The 24,155-nt window shown below is 41.1% G+C and overlaps 1 protein-coding gene and 1 long non-coding RNA gene across 5 annotated transcripts in view; one reads left to right on the top strand and one right to left on the bottom strand.

Annotated features, from left to right (window-relative positions):
* The window catches only part of LOC111245189 (uncharacterized), an 87,236-nt gene that overhangs the window by 24,123 nt on the left and 38,958 nt on the right, over positions 1-24,155 (bottom strand). The window lies entirely within an intron of this gene.
* On the top strand, positions 13,973-21,970 carry LOC147758538 (uncharacterized). Of its 2 annotated transcripts, none has more exons than XR_015317694.1 (3): positions 13,973-14,129; positions 15,688-15,921; positions 19,132-21,970. It is a non-coding gene; the product is annotated as an uncharacterized LOC147758538 (long non-coding RNA). The 2 variants fall into 2 exon arrangements; XR_015317695.1 differs by lacking the exon at positions 13,973-14,129 and adding an exon at positions 14,165-14,325.

Below are 24,155 nucleotides of genomic sequence, written 5' to 3'. Positions count from 1 at the left end.
TATACATATACCATGATCGTTTTTATTCGTCCAATGATGAGTTGAGACTTGGATGATTATGTATTGGTTTAACAGCTGTGCATCTTAAGTAGCCTCAGCCTTTGCATGTACTTTAAGTATGTTTAAATAATTAATGCCGTCATAACAGAACATTTCTACACGCGTCTGTTATCACCAATAAATCAATTTAATTTTTACTCTCTATTAAGCACTATAGGTACTGCCAATGTTGTAGGGCATTTACAAAAAAGATACCAATTGACAGCCTCCAACATGAACACGTAGCCTAGAACTTTTCCAGCCGTCTGAACTTAGGTACATAACTTTATTATCCATACACAGATCGGTGAGATTTGGTAGTTAAGCGCTGGCTGAGGCCCACTCGATGCTTGCCTTCATGACAGCCTGTATTAATTACTCTGCTTGCAAGCTTTCTCTCTCTCTCTCGATATATATATATATATATACTAACTAGGCCACCACGAGTTGGCAAGTGGATCGTGTGACTCTCCGTTCGTTTACTTGATCTAAAGGATTGCGGTGGGGATGTTAAAGGAGTGCATCGGCGGAGGCAGATGTTGATTTTCCCACTTTGTTTTGAATGTTAATAGAGGCGGCCAACCGCCATCATCAGCTGAAGTCACAACCGGTACGTTGTGTTATAACGCTACTTGTATGACGTTGCTATATGATATGCTTTCTTTGAGCCCAAATTGTTGGTGCCAAAAAATGTATATTTTACATAATATAACCAGTAAAAGAAACTATATATAAAAAGTATAACTACCAATAAGAAGTGTTGTCCGCGGTTCCCTCATTTAATATCGTACGGTAGGGCTGTACAGCCTGTACAGATATAGCGTAGAAAAAAGATGACTCCTCGCAAGAAAAAGTAGTAATCTTGAGAAAAGACTACAGCTGAGACTACAACGAAGATTTTTCATAACTCAACGCTTACCACAGCCTAAATCACCGAGAAGAACTATAATATAGTCAACGAAAATAGTAATCTACCATTTTTCTGTAAAGATGATGCTTTTTTTTTTCTATTTTCTCCATACGATAGCTGCAAGCACTTAAGTTTTTTGCGGTGGTTTTTCCGGGAAGTTCTTATGGGAGTTTTACAATGGGTATTCAGTTCCGACCACCGCATTTCTCCTCCCCCGAAAAATTTAGTTGAATCGACCGACCACTGACAAGCCGCTTTCCAGCTTGAAATTCTGACGAAGTAACAAACGTAATTCTGCGAAGACGCCCTTCCTTACTGCTTCCATTCGCCGATTCAACTATGGCAGTAAGGCTAACAACCGGAAAGAACTGAAGTTAGAAGCAAAAATGCCTCCAGTTAAAGACGCAGTTATCCATATGTTATGCAATACAACACTGTGTCGCCATATTCACAGTCCTTGTGCAGTGACACGATTTCGCAGTTTTCTTCGCCTTTGAAAATAAGTCTGTGAGTTCTTCAGGCCCACAATGTCCTCAATATACAGCACGGAGAAAAGGGAAGAAGGCGGGCTAGTCCTTCAACAACGCCACATACCATGGAGTCCAAGTCACGCCAGAATAAACGGTCAGATTTACATGTCGTATACATAATACGAAGACAGAAGCGTAAGCATCCTACATTGATGTTCTTTGTGTGTATGTGTGTGTACGAAAAAAGCGAAAGGGAGTGTTCAAACGTTTATCGGCAGTCGGCGCCTATAACATTTACTTTTTTAAAACACCGTCCCATAGAGGAGCAAAGGCAGCAACAAAAGCGGGCCTGGAGGATGCAACAAGAAGGAAAAAAAGGTTCAAAGATGTGGAACTAGAAAACGACCCAAAAAAACGATGAAGCCTATACCATTTCAGTAACGAAACCAGCAGTAGCAGTAGTGGTGGACACCAGAGAACTCTGGCAGAAAACTCATTGTTAGTTCGTCAATAAGTATAGTCCTACCTTTCTTGTCCTATCGAACCGTACACTATTGCAACACACTTTACTGTACTGTGTAGGACTAAATATCACCGTATGCGTTACTCTGCTTGCTTCGATGATATGCCGCTTGTTTAGGTATGAAAATCTTGTATACGCTTATAATTCCGATGAGGAATGGGGTTGGCTTGAGACACAGAAGGGCATACTTACACTTTAATCCAATATGTAAGGTTGCGTTTTTGATCCTTGGGCAACCTTAGGCCTAGAATGCTTCACAGCTTTTGGCTCTAGAGTCTTTTGGACACCACAACGGACGCCATTAAGCCCGCTCGGCCTCGTCGCTACGCAACTTTTACGTGTTTCCCTGGAGTGGCGTATCTGCAGTGTTGTAGGTAACCAAAGCAGGCCAGCCATCATTCACCGCCATCTGTGTACCTAAGCTGCCCTGACCGGTAACCGCCTGATAAAGCATTTATGTCAAAATGAATACAGGAGAGTGCTTTCCGGAAGGCGGCACCCCACAAGGGCCAGACGAAACCCAGCCACCAGAAGGCTCTGCTGCTGAGCCGATTGAGGCAAGTAGCAGAGTAGAAGTACACAGCCAGCTGTCCGGCTGGCTTTCTGCGACCGAGGGTTTGTTCCGGAGTAACCAGCACACCGTTTCGTCCAGAGCGTCACTTAACAGTAGCGGCAGTATTGCAAGTTGGTTAGCCGGCTCCTGTTTGCTCCGCTTCTCCTATTGGAATGGCTCCTACGAGAGGGTTCGCTAGGTACGCCTTACAAAGGTGTGTTAGGAAAGATGGCCTTCCCTGTTCTCTCTACTGCTGATTTAATTCGAATGTATTCGAATGAGAGCTGCTATAAGCAGCTCACTCGACGATGGCTACGAGCAGCGGAAACCCACGGAGGCCGTAAGGCTATTAGCGAACACCGGTACGCCCAGCTTGGTGCTTCCTGTCTGACTTCCGTTTGAACGTCTATCCAATGCGTTCGTATTTGACTCTTTATCTTCGCCATAAATCTGATGGTGATCTGTATTGTTACGCCACCCTTGACTTTGGTAGAATAAGATGGAGATGCCGGGAAGTACTTTTCTTTAAGCTAAACTGTGTTTAACACGGAAATAAGAAGTTATGATCAATATGAAGGAAGATGAAACCCACGCAATATAACCGTCAACAAGGTTCGTATTTTCCAAATAAGATTCCCCTGCCCTTGATGTTGATTGTTGGCGTTATGTTATTATATATAGCATTATATTTATAGTAGACTAAGAGGTAATTCTATAATGAAATTATTCATAATTTCATCATTTAATGCTAAAGTTTTAAAGTTTACGTTCAATTGTGGTCTGTCAGAAAAACATTACTGGCCAAAAAACATTAGTGAGTCTCTAAGAAATAAAAGTATGCTCTAAACAAAAGTAGAATTGAAAATATTATATTCTTGCTGAGATATATTTTCGGAGAGCAGGTGTCAAGTACTGTCTAGTATACGATACACAATACGATACGTTAAACATATCAGTACGGCATTTACTCGATAATATGACGGATTTAGAGATAGTTGTATTACAGTGGGTTACGCAAGCAGCCTCCGTGAACTATTAAAAACAGTACCATTGCTAGCGCTTGATATAATATATCTGCTATAATACAGAATAGCGTACCGTCATTAACCCATTCGATCTATTTCTGCTATGCCTAATCTGTAAATCACCAAGTGAATAAGCTTTCCTGATTCCGCCTGTTCAAATGGTTCATTATAACAAAATGAAAAGCCCTAAAAACGCGCATAGCCCGTACTTCTACTGTCTATTTGTTACTTCACTAAATAGATTCCACCTTAAATTGTAACTTTGTAGGCTAAGTACTCCAACCAATTTCATTAATTAGCTATAAGTCTGTTTATAACAAATGTAATATTGCTTATTTGATTTAACCTAGCAGGAAGATCGCCGCAGTGAGCTTGCTCGTCCTGTGCGGGCTTTATTATACGCCTTTCTACTGAGCTGGCAAGGAGTAACTGCAGTAAAGGGCAACTTCGAACGAGGGAATTCTTCTTGGTTCCGAAGATCTCCAAAGGGCCCGCCCTTCAGTCTTCATTACCACGGATCTATAAAACGTAGACAGCAGCGGGACATCCACGTAATCCTGCGCTATAAACCCACCGTTTACATCGGGTAGCTGTGATTAGTTTTGCCGCAAGCCTAGGGCCCAAAACCACAAGGGCGATGCGATAATCTGCAACTATAACAAACAGAGCGTACCTTTGCCTCCTTCGCGTAGCTTTTGTATTTCGAATAACGGTGATTTTAACATGAAACAGCTCCATATTACCCTCGATAGTTGTGGCACGCTAAAATGTGCGGTGTCCTATTGGAAGCAGACATTCTCAGGGGCATTGCCAGAAAGTTGACAAGAATGTCAAAAATAATTATGCACCTTTCGCACAATGTCCTCATTAAATCAGTCCTGAGCAAAATATGTCGGCAGACCATTCTGTGTTAGGAGGACTTTTCAGGAGCATAATCTCATACGTAATTATGCTAATAAAATTCGGCTACGTACAGTATTTACCAATAATTTGGCGAGCTAGTAAGGGGTTGCTGCGCGATACGACATAGGACTTCTATTCTTAAATCAATCAGGCGCTGGGTATTATCCATCACTGTTGCCCGTCTGGTAGCCTTAACCAGTCACTCGAAACTCTAGACAGAGCTCGTGTCTGCAAGCTATAACGAACGTTGAAGCTAGTACGTACAAAACAACTTCATACAGTTTCTCAGGGGCCTTCGATAGCCTCTGGTTAAAATCAGATTCAACAGCTGCTTCTCTGACGCACAAATACTATCCTTATAAGCTGACTCCGCCTCCTACCATGATTGAACGATTTCTTATCATATTTCCTTAGCGTACATAGGAAATATATTTCCTGATATCGACGAAACGTTCCAGCTATCCCAGAACACATATGCAGCCTTCCGTAGAAGCGAAACCATTCCTGGCTTGGTAGCCTGTCGCTTAGGTGCCCCATTGTTTTTCTGTTTTTCGGAAATTATCAGCATAGATAGAAGCCATAGTGTTGTTTGTATCGTTGTACCGAAACAGTAGGATCCCGGATTCTATAACAACGCCTTAATCTAGAGAGACAGTTAAACTGGGCCAGTGACGATTGATATATGGACTACGTATTCCTTGAAAACTCTGCTTCATGTTACTGGACCAAGTATCCTACAATATTAAATCAAGAGCTGGCACTGTGCCCAGGCGATACAGGTCTGGTAATTCTGCTCGAAGTCTACCCAGCACGAACAAGTCCCGCTCTCTAATTAGATCATTTTGAAAAATTGAAAACATCCCTAATAAATGGCTGCTCTCTTTATCGGTCCGTAGATTGAATGGGACTGACGATATTATCGATTTCCGCAAAATTAAAACCCAACGCTTGCTCTATATGAACGAATACTGCCAATTTGGTTCTTCTGATGGTTCAACTCAAGAAGACAAGTTTGTTTACATACATTTATTTGTAAATATGAAGTCCTGCTGTGTTAGCCGAGAGTGCCATAGCTAGTCAGTTATAATATAATGCATAATAATAGTTATAATAATAAGTGCGGCCCATAACATCAACAACCTTATTCAAATCATCATTATGATCATATGTATCGACTATCTCATAAACCTAGGCAACTCGCTGAAACATCAAGAAGCTTCGGCCCGGCAATTTATGAAGTTGCGTAAAAACTGACCGTAGGTAGATAACTATTTTTTTTTATTGTATCAGAAAAGTACCATACTGCTGTCTTTATTTAATCATAAATATTGCAAATTTACTATATCATGATTGTTAATTATGGTAGATTCGTTTTTTTTCTAGGAATAGCGTTCGCTTATACAGTCATCGTTAGGTATTTACGTATTGAAGTATTTGCTTGTTATTGTAGAATGTTGATCATCTCATGGATGAGGAGAGGATGGCTGTGGCAAAGGCTAATTAGATCGCAACAAACGCCGTAAGCGCTGATATGACTCCGGTCGGGTAACTACGTGAAGCTTTATACACTGCTCGATTAGCCAGCAGCACTAAGTAACGAAGACTCGAATCAGTACCTGGAATATATGGCACGATCTACCCATTGCAAACACCTTTCTGCTTGCGTTGTTCTAGTTGGCTACGAGCCGTTTTGTGCGCGGTACTGAAATTTTGGATTAAAGAGCCGCTTAACAATTTTACATGCTAATAGTAACCTGCGACCTTATTACAGGACGGTGATGGTTTGTCCACCCACATCAGTGAACAGAGACAACCTAGGCAGACACCTATCTGTCACGCACTTGTAAGCTTGTTCCTCATGTACGGAAGTTCATGTTTCTTTTCGTCAGTGGCATGTATGCTTCTGCGTCCTAAATCCATTATTTCCGCATCATCGCACACATGTAGCCTGCCTATAAAGAACCGCCTGCACAGCTCAATGGTAAAATTAAAAACGGACTACTGGCCCGAGTCTAAGCAGTATGAGTCACATTGAACGCGTCGTTAAGGGGTATCCAAATATCTCAGTAAATATAAGCAAGTCGTCCACTTTCATACATACATCAACCGCGTGTTTGAATCTCGCCATCGAAATGCAAAACGTTCGCTCAGTTCTGTAGACGCCCAGAAAGAGAGCAAACGAAGGCGGTAACTCTATCGGCATTTCGTCCAGCGCCGCGTATTAGCTATTGTCCGAGGACCTTCAACCTTTAGGGGGACAGGTGTGGATGCATCTCCTTTATTTCGACTAACGTCCAATTTGGCCTACACTGTTTACTCACTTATGCTAGCTATTTGCATGGCAATATAGTACATAGATCTGAACTCTGCAGTTCCATTCCGAAGTACAGCCCGCTGATATGGTCACGGAGCACTGCCAGTATCCGCGGTTGAGGGCTTATATTCGGACGCACAGAGCCATTTGACCTATTTTAAGTGAGCACACGAACATGTCCTCACTCAAAATAGGTCGTCGTCGTCGTCGTCGTCGAAGTAAGGTCTCGTCCAGATTACTATAGACAGATCGTTTCTGTTTAGGAAAAAATATTGCAACTATATTCACAAAATTCCAGACAAAGCTTGAATATAAAATTGTTTCCTACGTTTAGCATTATATCGCCTAGAGTTTATATAAAAAGTATCTATTTACGAACTATATGCATTTCGAATGACCCAATGCCGCCAAATGAGCACATTTAAGACCCAAGGACCAGTGGCTGACCAACTAAATCAGCCACTGCATTTTTAACATGCCCACATTAAAGAAACCATGGAAACCTGTTTTTGCCTTCTGGAAAAAGAGCTCGTCAGCTAGCAGCTAGTGATCAGACTTGTCCGTTAGTGGTAATCATTCCCAATTGGATAAGACAGTACTAATGATCGAGTTAGCGAGAATCTCTCGCGTTTGCATGCTAAATGCGCGTCTACTGTCAAACTTTTGACAAGCTTCTGTGTGTTTTTTTTGAGGCCCGTGACGTGATGAATTCCATTTCTTTGAATGAGATCATATTATATTGTTTTTATCTTAGACTGGCTAAGTCTCGCGAAACAACAAACAGCGTTTCGACAGTCTTCTCGACTAACCTCTCAATAAGCGGACAATTAGGGAAACATAGCGATAAGGCATACCTATGAAAGGCCACCTGTCTAGTTAATAGATAAAGATTTAATCATACGAATTAAAACAGAGAACGTCTGTTTTCAATATTTTCTTGATACCTTGCACACATGACTATGAACGATACCTGCCCATTCTTTTAAATTGTACTTAGTTTCGAATGCAGTTACTCCACACTGCCGTTTGATATCTTGTTCAGAAGGCCAGCTTCTGATACCAGATCGATTAGCAGTAGGCTTTCAATTTGCACGAAGTCTATGGTTGACTTCTAACAAAGTAAAAAAGTAAACTGTCCCAAGAAGGACCGGTTCCCATTCCCTTTCTACCTGTCCATTGCGTCAGTGCCGGACTAGTCACAGCACTCTCTCGGAAATTTTATCACAAAATTTCCGCGTGAGTGCATTTAGGTTTACTTCGTACGGTGATTTCTAATGACAACTGCATTAGGTCGCGAGCTGAGACGATCGATCCAAACGACTCAGTGAGAAAGTTGCTATCATTTTGCGTAGATTGTAAAAATTTTAAAGTTAGTTAAATTACCCTCTCTGCTGCATTGTTTCCGCAAAAACACCCTTTATGGTAATTCCTTTCTAATTCTATAAGCTACATAACCTATGAGATATATCCGTTTAAGTGGCTCTTTTCAATCTGTACAACAAGCTAAAGTACGAATAAAGTTACCATGAAGGGATGTAGCCTCCTATGATACCCTTAACAGAGCTTCTCTACTTTGTTCATGTGGCAAAGTGAATATATAATATGAGATCGTATCTGTTTGACATGCTTTCAACCAAATTTTAGAATAATATATTTGCGACCACGTATCGGCTCCCTTAACACATGAGTCTTACTTCGCAAATGGAGTGGGCACTGACATCTATAAAACCACAGCGGTAGAACTGACATCGGCGGGCCAGTTGATCGTTGATTATGCGTCCTAGCCAGTAGGAGCTCCGATAGTTGCTCCGTTAACGATCAGGCTATCGTTTCGGTATTTGCGGACTAACTGGCAGGCTAATACTACACTGAGAAATTCGACCACTCCAATGGCCATCGAAACAATTACTATGGCAAAAACTATGGTTTCGGCCACTTTCTTTATGTACACCCAACATCCGGGTCGTTTCAATGGGTCACCACCGCAGGATTTGGGCGGCTGCCCTGGATATCCTGGTACATTCTTCCAGTCGACGTGACCTTCAAGACCGCAACATTCGGCATGGCTTTGTATGGTGTCCCACTGCTTTCTGGCCGATACGACTGTGTAGTACCGGAACATTGTCTCGTTAACCAGCGCTTGTCGGTTCACTACATTATTATGGATTGCGAACATGAAGATAATGACCCAGACCTGAATTAACAGTAGTATGCTTAAAAAGACAGAATACGTTTTTAGCATGATGCTACTCTTTTTATAAACACCGCAACAGCCGAGAAGGGCAGCACTAAACAAAGTGGATCCAATACCGATATTGATTAATAGAAGGCCATTTTCAGCAGGTATGTCATTGCTATATTGGCCTTGCTGACGTAATGCCCAGCCAAAATACGTGAGACCAAGTATTCCAAAAGCGATGTTCAACAACAAGAACAGAAATTTCACGAATTTCGCCCAAGTCCGGCCCATCGCTCGGCTCAATTTGGTTTCTACTGCTTGTACAATACTACAATACTTCTAGGATTTCAACTGTGGTCGATATTTTCGTTTTCTTATGTCACTCAACGAGGCTCTGTGGGTTAAAGGAGGTCATATTCTGAATGAAGCGCGTCATGCATCATTCGACACGACTGATCTAACTCCGAACAGAAAACAATAACTAAGATGGTGCTGTAGAAGACCATCATTAATCTTTCGGGAGAAAAATGGTGTTATCTATAAGACACTGCTAATTGTAATTTAGACAAATTGTTCTGATTTTCGCAATTTTTAACATTGGATGTATATGTGTAGCGTGATCCCTAACAAAAATTCACGTTCGGTCCGGCTTGACCACGACGCTGGTGACCTAGGGAACCAACTTTAATCCGATAATATGAAAGGTTTCTTTGTTATAACCTATGACAATGATAATGCCAGTAATTATAGCAGAGATCAATCAAATCAAGACCTTTTCGGGTGCTCTTACAAAAAGGACGAACGGTACCATAAGTAAGGGATGCTGCGAATGTGAGTAACTTTTTTCTTAATTTGGCAAATTTCAAGGAGAGCATTCCTTTTGGCTTGACACAAATCTGTTTGTTTCTTGTATCCTTCGATATACAGCGAGGGGTACCCGTTAGCGTGCTATACCACGTATGCGTAAATATGACTTTGTATCGAATTAAAGTTTACCATAGTAAAGAAGAAGATGCTTAAAATATCGGGTTTGCCTTTTTTCCTGTTATGCATCCGTACTGCTCTGAGTAGACTCATCGACCATGGACTTCTTTAATCGAAGATTTTTCAGTAGATTAACAAAAACGGTTCATTTGATTAGAAACCTACGGGTGAGCAATATTTACGAGCTTTTAGAAGCGCTAAAAAGTAAATTATTTCCCCTAAAAGTTTGATATTAATTATATAGAGCATAAGAATATAGGAACTATAAGATGTGGATCCGCTTCACAAGTACGCTATCGCTGTTATCTTACCATGCTTTCAGAACTCGGTATTATATTAGATTTGAACAAAAAAGATTACGTTTTTATTCCTGTGACAATAAGTTAGCATACTATATATTCCGATACTATATAATTGTTTGCGATTTTCTCCTATCGTTTCATGAAATATACCGTCTTGCCAAGAGGTAGTGACCTTCGTCTTCAAAAAACTTTTCAGCCGTGTTTTGAATTGTTAGTTGGTGTTGCAGGGGAAAATCACAAAAAGGCAGAGGCCGGAAAACACAAAGAGTGTAACAAGGCGCCCTGTTCAAGTCCAGGAGGACAGCAGCCTTACCTTATTTGCCATATTTAGCCCCGCATTATCATGGAACAGACCTAACCTAGTTTGTCGCGCTCTTTTCTCTCGACCTGCTACAAATGAAACAAACAAACAAATGTGTCGATCAATCCGGCTTTTGCAGTTTCACAACATTCAAGGCATAATGTTTAGAGACCCTGGGCCACGGCTTCTATCCTCGAGTGATCCTTTCCGATCTTTAATTTGTATCATGTACGAATATCACTTCTTATTACGATGACAACTATCTGATATTGTGGCCGCGTAATACTTTCTACCGAACGAGATGTGTAGCCAAAAAAAAACCTAATACATCTCCGATCTATCTGTGGTCCATTCTATGTTTCGAGTTTTACGTCGTGTATTGCCATTAGGCATCACAAGTTGACTCTTTGCGTCTAGACTACGTGCTCCTAAGATTAGCAGGCAAATGGGTTGTCCATTAGGCTATCACGAATACCCTAAAGTCTAACATCTGAGCAGGTACAGGTAAGATCGCTTCTAGGGGGTAGAACATCACACTGTAGTTAATAAACACTCAGCTGGATTGCCCAAATACACAACCTTCTCTTTACTGCTTAGACGCTATCTGCGAATTAGCTTTTAAAATGGTTATTTATTAAAAGCGACTTGGCACTTCCCCTTTGCAAAAAAAAAAAAAGGTTGAGATCTAGGCTGCACTAGCAACCCTCATGAAGGCGCAAATAATTTAAACTACCTATATATAGATAGCTGATTCGAACAGTGTAGCCCACTAACCGAAGATGCGTGGCGATCTAGCTTCGAGTATCTATAGAGCCAGCCACAATTTACGTCGCCCTTGAACAAAGGCGACTAAATGCCAGAAGACCCAGATGAGCGCTTTATAATGTTGACTGCGGTAAATCTTAAGTTACCTTCCATATCATTAAATCTATAAAAAAGTGGATGGAGGTAAAAAAATTCAAACAGAAACAGAAGTGTTCGATATTATGAAAACTATAAGCAAATCAACTACTCGGCTGTTTCCGTGAAGAATGCTATAAAAACTCTCAGAAAAACCAGCACTATAATTAGCCTGTATTTTATAAGTTTTGAATGAAGTGTATGAGAGAAATGACACATACGCTTCATTTGTTCATACCTATTTCATATGGTGTTCCCTACTATTTCTTTGTACAACCGTAGGAAACGAGGTCATCAACATTAATGCAGCAGAGGGTTTATATCTTGATCGTTCAGGAAGCCATTTCCAAGTCATATTTCGGTTGGCTGAAAAATGTTATGTTTGACATTACCTAATCACTATCTAACCTTTTTCGACCTAATAAAGGTGCATTCAAATTGGGAACAATGCATGCTAGTCGTGAGCCCGAACGGGTTGAGTAGATCAAATTTAGATCTTAGAGTTTTTTTGTTATGAAATAATAATAATTTGACTCGGTTTAACGTCATGCTTCGATGAAACAGCCATAGAGTGGTATAGCTTAGCTTATGACGGTGACTCTCAAAATTTTTAGATGCCCCGCAAAGGTCCAAAATGCAGTGTAGATTAGAAAGATGGTTAGCTGACGGGCATCAAATGTATGAGGCAAATGTTGCTTCCCTAAGTGCATTCGTGATAATTAAGTTTTAAGCTAAAATGCTATATTTAGGAAATATTCCTATTTGCAGGCGCACGATCAAAGGTTGAAGCTCGTCTCACGTAGGGCCGTCTGGCTGTACTTAGCTTATCAGATTGGAGGACCGTATCAGACTTTCTAAATTACGATTTGCGATTTTATCTATTATGTTAGTTATGTATAACATAGAATCATTTTTCAATATAATTCAGTCGAGTTTGTAAAATAATTTCATAAGTCATAAGATAAAAACGTTTCCCAAGTTATTAGGCAGTTCAAGTATGCAGATGTATACTCACAATTTTAATGCATTTAAAAAAGTCATAGCACATATAGTACTCAAGTTGTGTACTTCGTTTTGGTTAGCAGTTTTTTTGACCCTCGGCTTGATTATGCAATCAGGCCTCGACCAGCATCGATTGCATCAATCTAGTATCCGTCTCTCCACGGGCTACGACGATTACCGCCGGTGTTACGCAATAGTCATTATAATTTTTTATGTTGCTAGACCATAGATCACCATCCTCAGCTTTCGATGTTCAACGGAACGCTGGCCATCTCTTCCAGGGAAAGAGATTGTCAACGTTGAGAGAATAGGACCTACGAACAAGATGAATGCTTGGTCTAACACAGTACCGTGATCAGTGCTTCACTTTTGAACATAGCAAGAAATTTGGCCCTGTATTTAATAGATCTGCAACGAGAGATTTTTCTCCTCAACCCAAAGCCACCACAATATAGAATAACGAATGTTTACACATGAACCTTATTTATGCCATCCTACTGAGCGTCTCAACGTAGATATATTGTTACTTTTTCGGCACTTTATGTTTCCAGCATTTTTTCGGGTACTACTGTTTTGCCACACTTATGTCAGATTAAAAAAGAATTCCTAATATTGACGCGAAGTTCAATTAGGTGACGAACAGATCCTAAATGCGCGTATGTACTCGCTGATGTGATCGCCGTTTAAGGATTGATCATTTATTGGCGCTGCGGTCGCCCGCGTGGTCGATACCCTGAACAGTTAATGCCCGATAGCGTAGCGATAAGGACTTGCGAATAAAAAAAAACCTATTTCAAATGTAGCTTTATCGGTTCCAAACATCGCGGTCGTTTTAAGCACAGGAACTAGCAAGCGCCGCACCAGGCAAACTGTTCCTGCTTAAGGTTCCACCCTTTTCTCTATGCCTTATTCAGGTAGCATTGATACAAATCATCATTCAATTCACCTCTCATAATATCAACGTGTGAGGTTCCAAGAGGTAAGAAGGTGACAACGACGAGCGCAGAAATCATCATGAATATCGGAAGCGTCGCGTAAGGACTGAGTAGAAAAATGCTCCCGTTAGATTAGCCGGACTGAATTAGCAGGAGCCCAATGCGTAACACCAACCCGAGTCACGACTACTTTTCGATCGTAGAGCATTTTCGCAGTGCATAATGCGCTTCAAATAAAAATGATTAGACTAAGTGGCTACAGTTGAGCTTATTGCTGCTAATCTGATGCATCTAGAACGGCCTTCGTCTATCGATAGGCCCGAACCGTAAATTTAAAAATCACCTACTTTAAAGAGCGGTCCTGTATATATGTATATATATTGCTTGGCTCGATAAATTATATACTATTCACTCTAGCAGTGTACATAACAGGAGACAAGCAGGAATTTCACTTTTAGAAAGACAAGCTTCTACGTTAACCTATTTCCCGGTAACCTATTAGATCTTTACAACTTTTGCGCTTGAATGTATGCTTACCTTACCTTCTCCTTCCCCGCGGCAATAAAAATAAACTACGAATATTTCTACAAATTATCGACGGACCCTATATTTGATACCGACTGGTGTTAATGTTATGTATAGCTATGTAACAACGAGCGTGGTTGTAGCATTTACTACTGTTGTGATAACAGCTTGCTATCGCGATTTTTGAATTTTAGCGCCAAAATATATCAAACAATGGAAAAGGCCGAGAGAAAAACTGCAACGCAGCAAATAGCTGACGATATGGTAAGCGATCAATGATCGGTAAATAGCAACTAATCTGGTATTGGTCTTCCTATAACTACATGCCGTTTATTTTCTGTTTCCTAGATTGTAACGCCAATATTTCAGTTATGGTTTAGTTTGAACGACATTAAATGACATCAGCGTCCGCCTTCCACCTTTGACCAGTGCCCAGATCGAATGCCGTTACGTGCCATTGGTATACCAAAAAAATCCTTATTTAATAATAATCCGCTAACAACTAACGATCACAGCTCGGTCCTATTTGAAAGCACAACCGGAAAATACCGACTTCAGCTTCGATAAGACATGGCCAAACTAAATTTTTGGCTACAGTAACCAGCCTGCAGAGGTTTCCCATTGCATCGTTAGCTTAATTGTGCAAAGGTCAATGAGAATACTCTGTTTAGTTACTTAGCTAATTAATTTTTATGAGATCTCATGCGGAGCCGTCCTAATCGCCATCCTAACACTTAACTGTTCTGTTTTTTCAAAATCCAAATCACCCTTTGGTCATTTCTGAAGTTGGTTGAAAGAAGGTGAGTCAGTAACAACTTTTAAAAAATATGTTTTTATTTCCTCGAAAAAAAATTAAATGGGATAAACTTGTATGAATATCTTTAACTATCAGCAATGGCGTTTTACGCTCTTTTTGATGGATTTAACGTACTCAGTCTTTTCTATATTGTGAATCTTTTATGTCTACGTGTGAAAACCTTTTTCAGAAACGGCATAATTACCAACAACAGTATAGGCTGTCGACAAAATTATCATTTTGCCAACCCAATCCAAACCTCGTATTCCAATTCTCCAAGATGTGTTCCCATATATTCCGAATTACCGTTGTTAAATCAAAATACAAAGGTAGAGTAGATAAATCTAGTATCTGATGTCCCCTTGATTTTGCTTGGCGAGCTGCCCAGTAATGAATATTTTTGAGATGCTTGCAGCCTTCGTACAAGCTCAGACTCAAGCTGCATAGAAAGTTTTACTTCCTGCTGCGCAATATTCGAAGGTTGGCGCGTTTACCTATCGTTTGAGAATGACAAATCTAGTATCTAGGTTCTAGTCTATCCCGCACTATTCGTAGCAACGTTCGTTGCTCTTCGGCCCAGTGGACGAGTACGCTAACGACCATGCACAGGGGAACATCTGCCATTAAGTTTAACGATCATGTCCTTTGTATGGAGTTTCTCTTGCTACGTCCTAGCAAAGAGCCTAAAGCATTTTAAGGTCTATAAAATACACACCAATTACCTTCAAGTATATTAGATCAGACACTGTTCGTTAATACCTTGTATTCCTACACTATTGTTAGCACCAGGACATCTAAGCTGTAATTTGTTCCGTCCGCCACAACCGACGCGAACTGCGATCTGTTAGGGGAGCTGGTGATTGACCCATAGGATAGATAATCGCGCATGGACTTTACAAGAGTAATGAAAAACAATGAATGGTACCGCACGATCATCGGTTCTCAAGCTTTACATGACCATCAGTACTACCTGACGTATTCATGAAACGTGTAAAGCCTAATTTGTCATTCTTCACGCATCAACAGGAGCAGTTGTACGGATGCTCGGCATCTCGAGTAGCCACGGCGATGCCTGATGTAAAGATATTCCGAACACACAGGGGATGGAGCCTTTGCACATCCCCGTTCTACGGGGATTCAGCGTCCTCGAGGCTAAAGCTTTGTGGCGCCGCTCATAACGACCATGACATGCAGTTGGTTCGATCGCTGTCGCCTCGTTTAGCATCTTAACATTGCCAATCGTTTAGGCGAAATACCGAGGTAACGTACCCATAAAATCCTAACCACAAACGTTAACCGCTAGGTACGTACCTACATAGATGCGTTAACCATAATTGACTAATTAAGAGTCGAAGCTTTTTTCTTCGATAATTATTTTATTGTACAACCGATGACAATGAACTCTTAGATTAGTAGGCGGTAGTAAGAAAATTAAATATTGGAACATGGTTAACTCATAAATAGGTCAGTTCTGCCAGGTAACTCAATTGTCGAAGCGGTGGTGTGACGTCTCATCTCTCGCTCCTCCCTCGTTGACCGGGGTTACTGGCGAGGTAGCATGCACCTAGTATACCTGTGATCGTGACGACGGCAGTGGCTATAAGTATCACACGACCAATGAGAAACGCTACTCCTAACGTTTCCTTTTCGGGCTTCCAACATCCTGTTCGATTTAACGGCCTCACTCCACAGGAGTCAGGGAATATGCCCGGAAAGTTCGGCACTTTCTTCCAGTCAATGGGCCTGTCGAGGCCGCAGCATTCGTACGTTTTTTGCTTGGTATCCCACTCTCTTTTCGAGGTCTTATTTGTGTAGTACTCATACATTGTGTCATTCGAATAACTCTTGAAGTCCTCAAGGTGCCAACTAGCGTAGAATATAAGGCCGGAGATTACGAGCGCGCAGTACAGCATCAAGTTTAGGACAATGGCGTAAGTGATAAGTAAGCATACCTTCCGTTTGTATGTACTACAGCAGCCGAGTAACGAAACAAGAAGTATCACCATACCGAAAACGATGGCCGCTATCCCGGGTCGAAGAGCATCGCCGTTCTTCCATATGTAGTATGCGCCCAGAAGCAGAGTTAATATCGAAATTACCGCAAGAAGCAAGTTGATCAGTGTCAATGTCCACCTAACACAAGCCCTGTAGTTCTCCGTCATCGTCAATCCGAGTGTTCGTTTGCAACTATGCAGTTTTTCTTAGGATCAGTGTATCGAAATTAGCGAAGATCACAACCGATCTATTCGTTGTTTACAGCAATTAATGATTGCAATTCGGATCGCAGCAGGCGCTTACATAGTATTCATTATGCTCGAGAAGTTACGTTAGGTAGATGACTATGTCACTGATAAAGATATAGAAGCTAAGTGCAGGAAGTTCAGCCTAGCAAAGTTTTCAAAGATACACTAAAATTTTATCGAAGTAATGCTGAATGCGAAACATGCTATATACGTCGCGTGCCATTGCTCTAAGAAGTAGCCAGCGGAATATTTATACAGAACCGGGTTACTTCAGTTCTATAATAATTCTTCAATGATATGTCTGTGTCATTGATTAGGTACAGGTACGAGTAGTGCATATTTAGACGCATTGAAATGCATCGTGGATATGTCTCCAAGAAGCTTCACGCTTCAAGTCACAAAAGCAACAAAGTAACCACGAATACGCAGTACGCCATTATCGAGTTAAGTTGTTATTTCATTATAAGGTATCTTCGCTCAAGTAACCGTTGAAATCGATAAAATGTCATAAAGGAATACCATAGGCAAGCTGATTGCATTAACTCGCGTACCCCATGAGAGTATGATTTTTGAGGGGCTCAAAAAAGTTTTTTAGCTCGCTGTTTTTTGGCAAGGTGTAATATCTCCGCATAAACACCGTTGAGTAAATATCGTTCTTATTTGTACGATAAAAATAGGTTAAGCATTACAAAGCCTAGACCCAAGCGAATGCCTAATATGGAGCCCGTATCTATATGTAGCCGTCCAAAATACACCAAGAACCTATTCAATGGAATAGTCAGTTAACAAGCTACACCTTATCCATCCGTTATTATGACGTGCAGCTCCTATAAGGGAGCGTTATCAGTTTGTGCGGGGGCGTCGAATGTGACTGCATCCCATAGAATAGAATCACAAAGCAAAGGAATGCTAGTGTCATAACAAGCTATAAGGCTGCAACGGCGATCGAGCTGCTGAAATTAACCTTGATGACTCTATATTGTTTTCCGTCGCTAGCGAGTGCCGTTTAATAAATGCGGCGTAGTCTACGCACCCCAAATATGCTCCGCGGGTCTTCTCAGGCCACATTTGATTTGCGGCCAACGTTTGGTCTGTGTCTTTCGTCTGGTCGAAACGCATCGCTCATATTAGAAATACGTGCTATTTGTTGCAGCTTTGCAAAAAGTAGGGCGACTCTCCTATGTTCGACTAATGGACGAGTGGATTGTGCATCTTTTGTATACTTCAGAGCAAAGCAAATGATCAAAAAGTCATTTTTTTGTTAATTTCCTTTTCTCAGTCTGTAAAAGATTAAGTGTCACCTTAAAGATAAAACACCCTTCAATCACTTACGTGTTCAGGTGGACTTTATTACCGCAGAGAATTAAAATCAGCTGTTCAATGGACACATAAGTTTTCGCTGCTGTCTCAACGTAGGCTCTTGTACTTCTTAAGGCTCTAAATTTTCAAAATGTCGAAAAGACGCATTTGTCTCAGAACACATCGAAAACAGAATCGCATATAATAACATCGAAACATCTCTTTCCCGCCTTGTATGTGATAAGATTTGATTGGTACAATCATCGCCTTGGTATGCTTCTGACCACCGAATGCGTATTGACAAGGGCCGACAAGGCCGCTCTTCTATTGGTGATCACTGAGCCTATTGGTGTGGTTTGTACACGTAGGATCTGCGATACTGATGTGTTTCTACATATCTTGAATCGAAGAGGTTAAGGGAGACCCTACATTTTCCGTACGAAACTTACCTAGTCTAGTAAATGTTCATTCTCGAGATCCGCCACTGTTGTTTCTAAAAGGAAGGTCACGCGGGCAATCAAGGATAAAAGAATCTGAACTTTATCCAACCTTCTAGAATTTTTACACTGTCAAACTTCTTTTTCCGTATATAGTGCCAATGTTGTGATTTTAATAACATCCAGAGTGAATTCTTAAATGATGATACTATTTCGTTAAAGGTAAAACGATACTAATTTTTTTAAAAGTTAAACAGACACAACAGAACCGTGTGTCACCTCACAACTGAGCAAATAGATACGACAAAAATTTACGCCTGCCTATGTCAGTTCTGACATACTGACGAGCTTCCCGTGTGAAAGTGCCGGCTGGTTCCGCTGACATCTTGTCCAGGACTATAGGTGACATAGCAAGCACAGACCACTCCCATAAATGAAGCGGCAGCAAGCAGAGTAAATATTCCTTTACTGATCGTAAACACCATTTGCAGTGATTTCTCCAAGGATCCCCAGCATCCCTTTCGGTTCGACGGTTTGTCACCACAAGACTTTGGTTCTTCATGTAAGTATCCTGGTACATTCTTCCAGTCGCTGGGAGCTTCTAGACCACAGCACATATGCATCTTCTGAACTTCGTCCCACTCTTGTTTGGACCTCTTGTCGTTGTAATATTGATACATTGAAGAATTCATGCTATTTTTAATGAGCGAAATATTTGAATTGGCTAAATTGAATAGCAAAGCTAAAGCGAGACTGGCGAACATCAGCACCCCCAGCACTATGGCGTACGTGACAAGTAAGCAGACATTTTTGTTGTATACACCGAAGATGCCAATTATAGACAGGACGGACACTAGCAGACCCAGAATAACACCTGTTTTTCCATCGGTGACTGTGTTTGCCTTTACGTTCGCTGCGCTCCAAATCAAGATGGCTAGACCGAATAAAGTTATAACTGCATTTAGGCCTATTAACGTCAACCTTACGCATCTCCTACAGTTCGCCTGATCCATTACGGCTTTACATCTAGTGATTGGTAAGAATACAAACTCCTAAGGTCAATATTTATCATAGCGGATGTTTTCCTTTTTTATGTAGAATTTCGAAAGCATATTTAGTTATCAGCCAGGCTGTTACAAACTAATCAACATTTGACACTGAAAGCTTGTTAGGTGGCTTTGAATTGCATGCACTAAGTTCCCTAATATAACCGTAGTACTGAATGAAAGTGTTCATCAGTGGTGTGTCGTTACTTATCTAGAACGAAGATGAGTGTTTAACAAGTATTTATAAATGCTGACAACATGTGTGGAAGGTTGTATAGAAAAGGCCATTCGACGATCATGGTGATGCGCTAACGCGTACCACAGAGCTTTCTTGCGATTCGAAAAATGAGCGTGGCACACACGGCATATAGAAAAACGTTCTGCAAGCACTCTAAAGTACTCCGATAAGCTGACAGACTACCATTCTTACTGTAGAAGTCGCCGGAAGCGGTCGATGCACGGATGTACCGAACGGTGCTGAGATTGTGCCTGTGTAATCGTTCTTGAGCGGTAGCTTCGTAGTATCGAAATGTTGGCGGCCTTACGCTTGCGGGACAATAGACGGCCGTGGTCGTAAACTCATTGAGGACATTGCTAGAATAGCCGAGCTACTTGTGGCGTGGCCAGTCATACGTTATTGATATGTGCCGGCAGGTTTGACTTAATGCGGTGCTGAGGCTTTCAGAAGACGAAAGGTATTGCCGTCGAAGTCGTGGTTCTATTAGCTATTCGTTGATCGAACAGTATCGACGCGTGAATACCAATTGCACTATTAAGGCTATAACAGCAGCATTAGAAGCACTTTAATATTATCACGTCCTGTTGAATTAACGAATCTCAGAGCACTGCTAAAAGTAAATTATCGATGGGCAGTCCAAAAATTGGATGGAACCCATTGGGCTTTTAGGAGTTGGTATCTCTCTCTAACGAGCAATGGGCAGCTCGAAACAATTCGTTATAACGACAAGATCAACGTGCCAGATAAATAAGAGCTGAGGTTAGGTGAGACGTATCGAGAAGACGAGTATACATATAAGATCAAAACCACTTGGCCGATCTTAGAGAAATTCGCGGGGAACTCCATCAAAGCCATTCAAGTCGCAAGGTATTATTTCTGCATGTTGTCAGCATTGTCCAGCAGACAGCTTTGGTCAACAGTTCCACACAAGAGCATCATTCAGCAGAAATAACGACGTCACGTAAAGACACTGTAACTACTCTGTTCCAACAAACGCCGAAATTCGTTGGGGACATCAAACTTTGCGGAAAAACTATTAGAAACTGAACGAGGTCAACGGAGCAGGCCAAACCACTAATTTAGATTTCACACGGGAGCTGAGTTTTTTTTACCGATGCAGACACGCCAAGAGGAGTTGGCGATACACTAAGAGCACGACAAGGCGCATATAGAAATCGTTGGAGCTGCCGGTCTTTGCCATCCAGATCAACTGCGTATATTCGCTTAAACTGTAAGGACGTTGACGCAATCAAAGAAATAGGTATATTCAAGGAAACGCTTCCTCTTGATCTATTCTATATGTTATTGCGGTGTTTACAAATATTAGCATAAGACAGAATCGTTTCAGACAATTCGTTTTGGAACGACGTTCCTGAGAATATGTAAAACATGATACTATGTTAACAGCTCAGGAGTTGGCAACAAACCTATATGAACACGGCAAAAATTTACAAAGTGCATTTCCTTCGAGATCGAACTGCGTTATTTTACCTGAACACGATAACTTTATTGTATAATCAGAATCAAAATTGTCGTTAGAGGAAAAAGCTGGTCAATTCAGTTACGCCGTAGCTAATTCCGAAATATAAAGCCACGGTACATTTAAGACCGCTGAGTCTGTAACTGAGTATTTTTTTTTTATAAGTAAGACACTCAAACAAGCAAGCGAACAAACGGAATAGTATATAGGATGTACGGTCTAAAGACCAGATAGCGCACTGACGTTTCGGCACAAATGGGCTATGTTTAGCTAGTTGTCTGTGAATAAATTTTCCGGATCAAGACACCCCTCGGGCTACGTGAAGCACTATCATCGGAGAGGCCGTTTTGTCTTCCTATATCGTTATGTCAAATTTAAAGAGGTAATAGTTCATTTAGTTTGTAGTAAGCAGTCGTTTTGCTGAACATAGTTTGATAGGGATCAAAGCATCAGGCATCGGCTACCCAACAAAAAGGAACGGTAGTTAAGGGTACTCACAATATCATTGCGGTGGCTAATAGCGTCAATGGCCAGGAAATCTGTCGATATAGGCTTCATTGTTAAGGACCGGACGCTTTGCCTGTTATTTAATATATATAAATAATATATAATCTTCAACAAGATAATTGTAAGATTATTTTCCATATGTCGCCGGAACGGTTCTGCAAGTGGCAATCACAAATGTTTGTTTCTCCGGTTTTATGTCCGGTGTTTATGCCGTTAGGCGTTACGTCGGACTGGTGGTTTCCAGCACGATACAATGTGTCGACGTCCGATTTACACCTGGAATACCATACGTCCCTAAGCTTAGCAAGCAAAGGCGTGATACATCATGCTGTCAAGGAAACAGTCACAGGTATCTGTCCCACTTCAGCCTGATCCTTTCAATGCCATCGAGACAAGGTCAGCAAAAACACCTCTGCTTAGGGAGAGCTGAATAATCTAGGCGTTAATGATGCCCCCACAACCTGGCACGGGGTCGCTTGGTCAACAATTGGCACTGCTAAGAGTTGCGGGACGCAGAGGCATCACCGTACTATTAAAAACCAACGTTTAGTATCTTGGAACTGACAAGAGATTATTATTGGCCAGATTTAAGCATTTATCAATTCCTGCCAAGAAAGATCAGAACCCTTTGAAAGCTACTGACGATGATGTGGTTGAGTCGGTTAAGGATGAGTATCAGGAAGAACCGTTATCTGGACTACCAGGTTCGCTAAACCGCTACCTTCTGGTGTTAGCAATGATGAAACAGTTTCTTTAATCGATTCAAGTTACTCCATGCAAAGACATAGGTGCTCGGAGCGCTGTTACAGCGGCATTGAACGACGTGCTTATCCAAGAGCCTAATTTTTTGCCAGATCCTTGGAAGTTGCTTCCGGACAGGGAACTTTACAATCATATATATCTGCTAGATATATGCAAAGCCTTCCGATTAATTTTAAACAGATGAATTCCATAGACCACTTTGCATCCGTTCGTTCGGCGCTTGGTGCTTCGTATGATCCTTCATTTCGACTAATGAATCTTGGGCCTAGTCTTAGGCCTAGGCCCAGGTGCTTTACAGTGAGATCATTCGGAAAGCTTCTTCGAAAGCTTTTGTAGATAAAATCGTGGTTTTATTCTACGCAGATGATAAACAGGCGTTCCACGCTAAAAGTTCCAGTAACGCTAAAAAAAAAAATGTTTCCGAGGAAGGTTTGCGAGCCTCACGCTTGTTTATTGCTTCGAAAATAGACAATAATATTATCGTATCAATTGGAAATAATCAACAACTCAAATTTTAGGCATCGGTTCAAACTACCTTTCCATATGGTAAACGTGTTGTTTGCGAATGCTACTCAAATACTGATACATTAGTTGCATACAAAGCCTAATAGAAATAATCGATCCCCCTTTTTTATTTCCGCCTTTATTCAGAATTAGGGCGACAGCTTTCCTGCAGCGATTATCGCAGGCAAACATCATTTGAGATGATTCAGTGTCAACATATGACGCTGTGAACTGTCGGCAATTTGTGGAGGACCTTTACATTTACGAGCCAGTACAAAAACGTGATGCGAAGGAAGCTTCTCGTGTAATACATGTTAAATCTAACAAAAAAATTCCGGACGCGTGCGTTAAACATAGCAAAGTAGTAGTAGTAGTAGCATCGAAAGCTAAATTATCTAGATTTCTAAAATTATTAGTTAAACTAACAATAAAGATTCACAAAGACCTCATTTCTTAGAATCATTTGAGGAATGATCCTAAAACCTGTCATAGTTCATGGTCAGTTCCGCTACAGCTTCAGGGATTCACGTCAGGCCTGACAAGTGTAACGCATTTATAGGAAACTGGGTCAGCGTGGTCCAGTTATTGCCAAACGCCAAAATAGGCGAAAAAACATAATCGAATGCAGTAGCCGCGAGAGGTCTATCTTTAGCTAAACGTGAAGTGATAGAACTTCAGCTGGAAGACCCGTCGACGACTACGAATGCAAAGCTAAATGGCAATAAAAATCCAACGGAAGCGCTTAACACCTTGAATAATAACGGGCGAAAAAGCAACGAGTAGCTATATGTTGAGCACAGCGGCATCACTTATAATTCTATTAAATGCCGATCCTTTTTCAAGTGGCCTAAAGCCATTTTCGGCCTTCATAATAACAGCGGGATTCTAAAATTATAGCGGGCACATTGAGGCTACCGAATTCGTATCAGTCAGTAGACAACATTCAAGCGAACTATTTATCATTAACAAGAGCCGTAT

This window comes from Varroa destructor, unplaced genomic scaffold (genome assembly GCF_002443255.2).
Source record: "Varroa destructor unplaced genomic scaffold, Vdes_3.0 BEIS01000001.1, whole genome shotgun sequence".
In the NCBI taxonomy this organism is placed as follows: domain Eukaryota; kingdom Metazoa; phylum Arthropoda; class Arachnida; order Mesostigmata; family Varroidae; genus Varroa; species Varroa destructor.
The sequence above is the reverse complement of the archived record's forward strand: the minus strand, read 5'-3'. Positions and strand labels throughout refer to the sequence as shown.